Source organism: Rattus norvegicus, chromosome X (genome assembly GCF_036323735.1).
Source record: "Rattus norvegicus strain BN/NHsdMcwi chromosome X, GRCr8, whole genome shotgun sequence".
NCBI classification, from domain to species: Eukaryota; Metazoa; Chordata; class Mammalia; order Rodentia; family Muridae; genus Rattus; species Rattus norvegicus.
This window is the reverse complement of record NC_086039.1, coordinates 3,946,618-3,955,197: the sequence shown is the minus strand read 5'-3', so window position 1 is coordinate 3,955,197 and position 8,580 is coordinate 3,946,618. Positions and strand designations below refer to the sequence as shown.

Here is an 8,580-nt window from a genome sequence, read left to right as displayed (position 1 = left end):
GGGGCCCGAGACCCCATAGGTACAACAATGCCAAGCAACCAGAGCTTCCAGGGACTAAGCCACTACCTAAATACTATACATAGACTGACCCTGGACTCTGACCCCATAGGTAGCAATGAATATCCTAGTAAGAGCACCAGTGGAAGGGGAAGCCCTGGGTCTTGCTAAGACTGAACCCCCAGTGAACTAGACTATGGGGGGAGGGCGGCAATGGGGGGAGGGTTGGGAGGGGGACACCCATAAGGAAGGGGAGGGGGGAGGGGGATGTTTGCCCGGAAACCGGGAAAGGGAATAACACTTGAAATGTATATAAGAAATACTCAAGTTAATAAAAAAAAAATAAGTTCTCCAGGTTTCCTCGTGCGTTCCACCGCCGGCATGGCGCATTACAACTTCAAGAAGATTACGGTGGTGCCGTCAGCCAAGGACTTTATTGACCTGACATTATCCAAGACACAACGAAAGACTCCAACGGTTATTCATAAACATTATCGAATTCGACATTTTTATATGAGAAAAGTCAAATTTACTCAACAGAATTATCATGACAGACTGTCACAGATTCTGTCCGATTTCCCCAAATTGGATGATATCCATCCATTTTATGCTGACTTGATGAATATTCTCTATGACAAGGATCACTACAAGTTGGCTCTAGGACAAATAAATATTGCCAAAAACTTGGTGGACAATGTTGCTAAAGATTACGTGCGACTTATGAAGTATGGTGATTCTCTCTACCGATGCAAGCAGCTGAAGTGCGCTGCCCTGGGGCGAATGTGTACGATTATCAAGAGCAGAGGCAGAGTTTGGAGTACTTGGAACAAGTACGTCAACATCTATCCCGCTTGCCAACCATTGATCCAAATACAAGGACTCTACTTTTGTGTGGGTATCCAAATGTTGGGAAATCCAGCTTCATCAATAAGGTGACAAGAGCAGATGTGGATGTTCAGCCCTATGCATTTACCACCAAGTCTCTGTTTGTCGGGCACATGGATTATAAGTATCTGCGCTGGCAGGTTGTAGATACCCCAGGGATTTTGGATCATCCTTTGGAAGATCGGAACACCATTGAGATGCAGGCCATCACAGCCCTGGCCCACCTCCGAGCTGCAGTTCTGTATGTGATGGATTTGTCTGAGCAGTGTGGACATGGGTTGAAGGAGCAATTAGAACTCTTCCAGAATATCAGACCCCTGTTTATCAACAAGCCTCTTATTGTTGTAGCAAACAAATGTGATGTGAAGAGAATAGCTGAACTTTCTGAAGAAGATCAGAAAATATTTCTAGACTTGCAGGCTGAAGGATTTCCTGTCATCGAGACCAGCACCCTGACTGAGGAAGGTGTCATTCAAGTTAAAACGGAGGCTTGTGATAGGCTTTTGGCTCACCGAGTAGAAACGAAAATGAAAGGAAATAAAGTGAATGAGGTTCTGAACAGATTGCACTTAGCTGTGCCCAACAAGAGAGATGACAAGGAGAGACCCCCTTTCATCCCAGAAGGAGTGGTAGCTCGTCGGAAGAGAATGGAGATCGCAGAACCCAAGAAGAAGAGGGAACGAGATCTTGAGCTGGAAATGGGAGATGATTATATTTTGGATCTTCAGAAATACTGGGACTTAATGAATTCATCTGAGAAGTATGATAAGATACCAGAGATTTGGGAAGGCCACAATGTTGCTGATTATATCGATCCTGCTATCATGAAGAAATTAGAAGAGTTGGAAAAGGAAGAAGAGCTCAGAACAGCTGCTGGGGAGTATGACAGTGAGTCTGAGAGTGAAGACGAGGAAATGGTGGAAATCCGACAGCTGGCAAAACAAATTAGAGAGAAGAAGAAGTTGAAAATTCTACAGTCCAAAGAAAAGAACACACAGGGACCCCGGATGCCCCGGACTGCTAAGAAGGTTCAACGGGCAGATTTAGAGAATGAGATGCGTAGTCTTGGCGTGGACATGGATGATAAAGACAATGCCCACTATGCAGTCCAGGCCAGAAGATCTCGGAGTGTCACCAGGAAAAGAAAACGAGAAGAGTCTGTTCCTCCCTCTTCCATAGCCCGCAGTCGCAGTCGGAGTTGCTCTAAAACGCCACGTGATGTTTCTGGTCTTCGGGATGTCAAGATGGTGAAGAAAGCCAAGACCATGATGAAGAAAGCCCAGAAGAAGATGAATCGCTTGGGGAAGAAGGGGGAAGCAGATAGGCATGTGTTTGATATGAAGCCCAAGCACCTACTCTCTGGGAAGAGGAAAGCTGGTAAAAAGGACAGGAGATAATGTCCTCTTCAGTCGGAGTAGTTTAACTAGACCCGTGATTATTTCTGAGTGTGTGATGGTGTGTTTTATAGAATTTGGGATCAACATCTGTTAACCAAAGAAACGATGGAAATGACTTTTAAATGCTTGTTGCTGTGCTGAAAACTGGTAAAGCCGAGTAAGCTTGTGGTGCCTTGGCCCTGCGCAGTCAGATGTTACCTGCAGAGCGCTCTGTACTGGATGACGCGCTTCTTTCACAGCCGCGGGACTCATTTTGCAGAAAAGATGTATTGGTGTAAGGAGGCTGCTTTGGTGGGGGAAAACTGTTTTGTAGTAGATCTTTTGACACGCAAAATACCTATTTTTGTTAAGAAAGTATTCCTGCTGGGAGGTCTTACATTTAGCGTGTATCAGAACTTAAACTACAATCTTAAATTATTTTCTACATCTGTAGTACAATGCATCATTGTAACTTCAAACATTTTATCCAAAGTAAACATCTAGCAAAAAAAAAAAATAAAATAAAAAAAATAAAATAAAAAAAAATAAAAAATAAAAAAAAAGAAATTAGGGAAACGACACCCTTCATAAGAGATGCAATCCCCATCAAAATACCAATCCAATTCTTCAAAGAGTTAGACAGAACAATTTGCAAATTCACCTGGAATAACAAACAACCCAGGATAGCTAAAACTATCCTCAACAATAAAAGGACTTCAGGGGGAATCACTATCCCTGAACTCAAGCAGTATTACAGAGCAATAGTGATAAAAACTGCATGGTATTGGTACAGAGACAGACAGATAGACCAATAGAATAGAATTGAAGACCCAGAAATGAACCCACACACCTATGGTCACTTGATTTTTGACAAAGAAGCCAAAACCATCAAATGGAAAAAAGATAGCATTTTCAGCAAATGGTGCTGGTTCAACTGGAGGTCAACATGTAGAAGAATGCAGATCGATCCATGCTTATCACCCTGTACAAAGCTTAAGTCCAAGTGGATCAAGGACCTCCACATCAAACCAGATACACTCAAACTAATAGAAGAAAAACTAGGGAAGCATCTGGAACACATGGGCACTGGAAAAAATTTCCTGAACAAAACACCAATGGCTTATGCTCTAAGATCAAGAATCGACAAGTGGGATCTCATAAAACTGCAAAGCTTCTGTAAGGCAAAGGACACTGTGGTTAGGACAAAACGGCAACCAACAGATTGGGAAAAGATCTTTACCAATCCTACAACAGATAGAGGCCTTATATCCAAAATATACAAAGAACTCAAGAAGTTAGACCGCAGGGAGACAAATAACCCTATTAAAAAATGGGGTTCAGAGCTAAAGAAAGAATTCACAGCTGAGGAATGCCGAATGGCTGAGAAACACCTAAAGAAATGTTCAACATCTTTAGTCATAAGGGAAATGCAAATCAAAACAACCCTGAGATTTCACCTCACACCAGTGAGAATGGCTAAGATCAAAAACTCAGATGACAGCAGATGCTGGCGAGGATGCGGAGAAAGAGGAACACTCCTCCATCATTGGTGGGATTGCAGACTGGTAGAACCATTCTGGAAATCAGTCTGGAGGTTCCTCAGAAAATTGGACATTGAACTGCCTGAGGATCCAGCTATACCTCTCTTGGGCATATACCCACATGATGCCCCAACATATAAAAAAGACAAGTGCTCCACTATGTTCATCGCAGCCTTATTTATAATAGCCAGAAGCTGGAAAGAACCCAGATGCCCTTCAACAGAGGAATGGATACAGAAAAAGTGGTACATCTGCACAATGGAATATTACTCAGCTATCAAAAACAATGACTTTATGAAATTCATAGGCAAATGGTTGGAACTGGAAAATATCATCCTGAGTGAGGTAACCCAATCACAGAAAAACACACATGGTATGCACTCATTGATAAGTGGCTATTAGCCCAAATGCTTGAATTACCCTAGATGCCTAGAACAAATGAAACTCAAGACGGATGATCAAAATATGCATGCTTCACTCCTTCTTTAAAGGGGAACAAGAATACCCTTGGCAGGGAAGAGAGAGGCAAAGATTAAAACAGAGACTGAAGGAACACCTACTCAGAGCCTGCCCCACATGTGGCCCATACATATACAGCCACCCAATTAGACAAGATGGATGAAGCAAAGAAGTGCAGGCTGACAGGAGCCGGATGTAGATTGCTCCTGAGAGACACACCCAGAATACAGCAAATACAGAGGCGAATGCCAGCAGCAAACCACTGAACTGAGAACGGGACCCCCGTTGAAGGAATCAGAGAAAGGACTGGAAGAGCTTGAAGGGGCCCGAGACCCCATAGGTACAACAATGCCAAGCAACCAGAGCTTCCAGGGACTAAGCCACTCCCTAAAGACTATACATGGACTGACCCTGGACTCTGACCCCATAGGTAGCAATGAAAAGCCTAGTAAGAGCACCAGTGGAAGGGGAAGCCCTGGGTCCTGCTAAGACTGAACCCCCAGTGAACGTGATTGTTGGGGGGAGGGCGGCAATGGGGGGAGGATGGGGAGGGGAACACCCATGAGGAAGGGGAGGGGGAGGGGTTACGGGGATGTTTGCCCGGAAACCGGGAAAGGGAATAACACTCGAAATGTATATAAGAAACTCAAATTAATAAAAATAAAAAAAAGTTTGAAAAAAAAAAGTGATCACCAAACAAAGTCCAGATGAGTAGTAAGGCTCAAAACTGTCCAACTGGCCAATAGATTTAACTCATGAAATCAATCTGGGCATCATTTCTTAGAGAAACTACACTGTAATATAGATAGCAATATAGGGAACTTTTGCCACATGGACTCTTTCTCATTTACTTAGCCAGGTGACTACTGTCTCAGTTGAGATAGATACATTTACGTAACTGGCTGTCCTCCAACCATTTTTGGGAGCAGCTTCAGATCTGCAATGCAGTTAAGCAGTTGTCTCCCTTATTTGTAGTGCCAGATACTCTGTGCTACCTGGTCCTCTAGCCAGTTGTGTCCTTATTTATTTATTTAGTATTTATGAGACAGAATTTTTTTGTGTAATGGACCTGTTCCTTTTAATTCATCATATCCTGCACATAAATATGGTAGTCCTTGCAATTCTCTACTTTCTTATATATTCTACATAGCCTTTCCTAGCTACTGACCTCCAAGGCTTTGATGCTGTTCTTCCTCTGAAAGTCAGTGTCCTTCTGGATCTGGGTCTGCTGGGCTTTCTTCCAGTTAAGCACATCATGAACTTGTTTGATGGTTGCCTGCTTCATTTCTCCTAGTTGAGCCATGTTTTTGCTCACTAAGTTTATTAATAGATTTGCCAACAGAGGCACTATATTTTTAAATTAAGCACATAGCGTCCTGTTATACAATTTTTAGATTAAAGGAACTGAAATAATTCCACAGGGATGGATCAAATGCATAATTGTCCTCCACGTTCAGGAAGAAGTGGTAGAGAGACAACATGATTGCCTTGCATGAAAAACCATTGTTATCAGTCCCTGGATCACTGCATTATTCAGACATGGGGTGCTGGGACTACAGTAGTAAGCACTACCATGACCAGGTCAGCTTCAGCGACCAGGATAGTAACCACCTATTACTACAGATCTATGGAAATTCAACACCTCTGGCCCCTGCAGGCACCCTCCCTTTTGCACACACGCGCGCGCGCGCGCGCACACACACACACACACACACACACGCACGCACACACACACACTCTCTCACACAATTTTAAAATTATATAAACAGATTTAATTGCTGTAAAACACCTTTTAAAGCTTGATAGAGACAGAACTTTAAATAAATCTTGACTTTCACAAGACCCGTGGGTTTTTTTTTTTTAAGATTTTATTTATTTTATGTATGTGAGCACACTGTTGCTGTCTTCAGACACACCAGAGGAGGGCATCAGATCCCTTTACAGATGGTTGTGAGCCAACATGTGGTTGCTGGGAATTGAACTCAGGACCTCTGGAAGAGCAGTCAGTGCTCTTAACCACTGAGCCATCTCTCCAGCCTAAGACCCCCGTTTTTTAATTAGATGCCTGAAACACTTAGTAGAAACTAAGCAGTTATCTTGATGAAACATAAAATCTTTTATAAATCATATTAATTAAATAAAACTGAAAGTTGGAGTTAAGTGATTTCCTTATTTTTGGGTTCTAGGACTCACAGAGCTTATAGGATCATCTTGCAAATGAAGGCTATTGTCCATGAGAGTGAGGCTATAAACCCTGGACAAGACCCTTCCTGTCCTGGGAGCCAGTTTGTTTCATAGGCAATAGGGACTATTTTAGACCACTCCTGGGATTGTTTGAATTAACATCTCAACTAAGAGTTTATGCATACGTTCTGTCTTCAAACTTTGCTTATGCTGTGAACTAAAAATTTGTGGGCTAACTTAATTTTTTAAAATGTATATGACCTCCCTGTGGTCTAGTGGTTAGTACTTTATAGACAGCAGGATGCAGGAAATGCTTCCCAACAGTTCTTCAAATCTTTGAAAGGACCTGAATTCAGTTTCCAGAATCCACATCCAGCAGCTTATGACTGTCTGTAACCCCGCCTCCATGGGATCTGATACCTTCTTCTGGTCTGCTGCACCCATGTGGCATATACTCATACGTGCACATAAGTAAAATAGAACTTTAAAAAGACCTGGAGATCAGATGAATAGAAGCCTCACTTATGGGTGTTTTCTGCCTGTCTCAGAAGGAATGGGCAGTAGTGATTGGTCCCTGGGTGGTGAGACTTTTGTTCTAAATTCCAAGAAGTAGTGCCAAAACTTTTACAAAGGTCAGATCTCGTGTATAAGTAGCTGGAAATTTTTATAATTAGATAAATTTAAAGAAGGAAGCTGCTAAGTCCTCATTTTAAATTGGTAAAGATCTGTTCCCAGGAAAGAATCTTGGGTATGGGAGACTTGGTTAAGCCCTTTAATACCCACCCATTATGGAACAATGGCGACTGACCTTCTGCCCGAAGTGGAAACTTAAGTTCTTTGGAAAGTCAGTTGGATGGTGTTTTGCTGGGGCAAACATGTGAAGGAGTGTTTTCCTGAAGTGGACACATGTGAAAGACTAAGGCAGACTCGTGAAGGAATGTTTCACTGAAGCAGACACAGAGAGGACGTTCTGCTAAAGCAAGCACATGAAAGGACACGTGACGAAGGATTCTGTGCTAACCACACACATGTATTGGTCCACCTTACACTGCAGTTGATCTGCATTTGTCAGGACTCTAGAGAGAAGCATGCCCAAAAACCTCAGGTGCTGTGCTGCGGTTTCTTGCTGCTTCTGTGGGCTCAGGGTGATTGACAGAGTGATGTCACCTGAGGCAAGACCTGTGGAGGACACGTGGTATCTGAAGGGTATAATTAGGACTCTACAGACAGTGATAGAGCCTGAGCTTGGTTTGCTTAGAGCTCACTGTGTAACGCTTTGGATCTCGAATCTTTGCTGATCTTTGCTTCCCTAAGAGAAGCACAGCGGAGAACTGCCGGCATCCCTCCTCGTCCTCATGCTGACTTGTGCCTAGGCTGCTGATTCGTGCTACTATCCCAACTCTACTGATACGGACTGCTAGGTGTATCTGAACGACTGGATCGAGCTGCCGCTGCCAACCTGTAAACTGAACTGCTGATTTCCAGACAGCACAGTTTGCTCCAAAGAACCTTTCTAAACAGGTCTACTTCCCCTGTATCCTTTCTTTCTCACTACCTCTGGTGGGTGGTAGGCTAAAAAGGAGGTTAAGTCATTTAAGAACCATCAATAAAAATAGGTTTTGAAAAACTTCAAGTTACATCTGCCTCAGATGGTCAGTGAATCTTTGCCATTATCTCTTAGTTACAAGTACTGGGTGTCTGCCTCCTGAGGTTGCCTCGCGTGTTCTCTGAGCCAGGTTGGGAAGGTGCACAGTGAGAGTTAGCTTATTCAATTTTTAGATGGTTCCCTAGAGTAGAAGCCAGGAGTGTGGATCTGTTCCAGGACTTGCTGAAAATATGGAGGGTGCTCACTTCCCCAAGGGACAGCTCATCAAAGAAGATAAGCAGGAACATACATGCAGCCTTCGGCCTTCAGGAGAGGGGGGTAAAGCTAGGATAATGTGTGTGCGTCGGGGTGGTGGTGTGTAGCCTGTAATCTCAGTGCTTTAGAGTCTAGGACAGCAGTATTGAGTTTGAGGCCAATCTGTACTCCACAGTGAGTTCTAGTACAGTATGAACAGTAAGGCTGTCTCCACAAACATGGGCAAAAGTGTTGTGTTTGTGCTCGCCATGGGGATGTGAGGACAGAGATGCAGTCT

The 8,580-nt window shown here is 43.3% G+C and overlaps 1 pseudogene; it reads left to right on the top strand.

The window, feature by feature from the left end:
* The first annotated feature begins 330 nt into the window (after window positions 1-330).
* On the top strand, window positions 331-2,825 carry Gtpbp4-ps2 (GTP binding protein 4, pseudogene 2; annotated as a pseudogene).
* The last annotated feature ends 5,755 nt before the right edge of the window (window positions 2,826-8,580 follow it).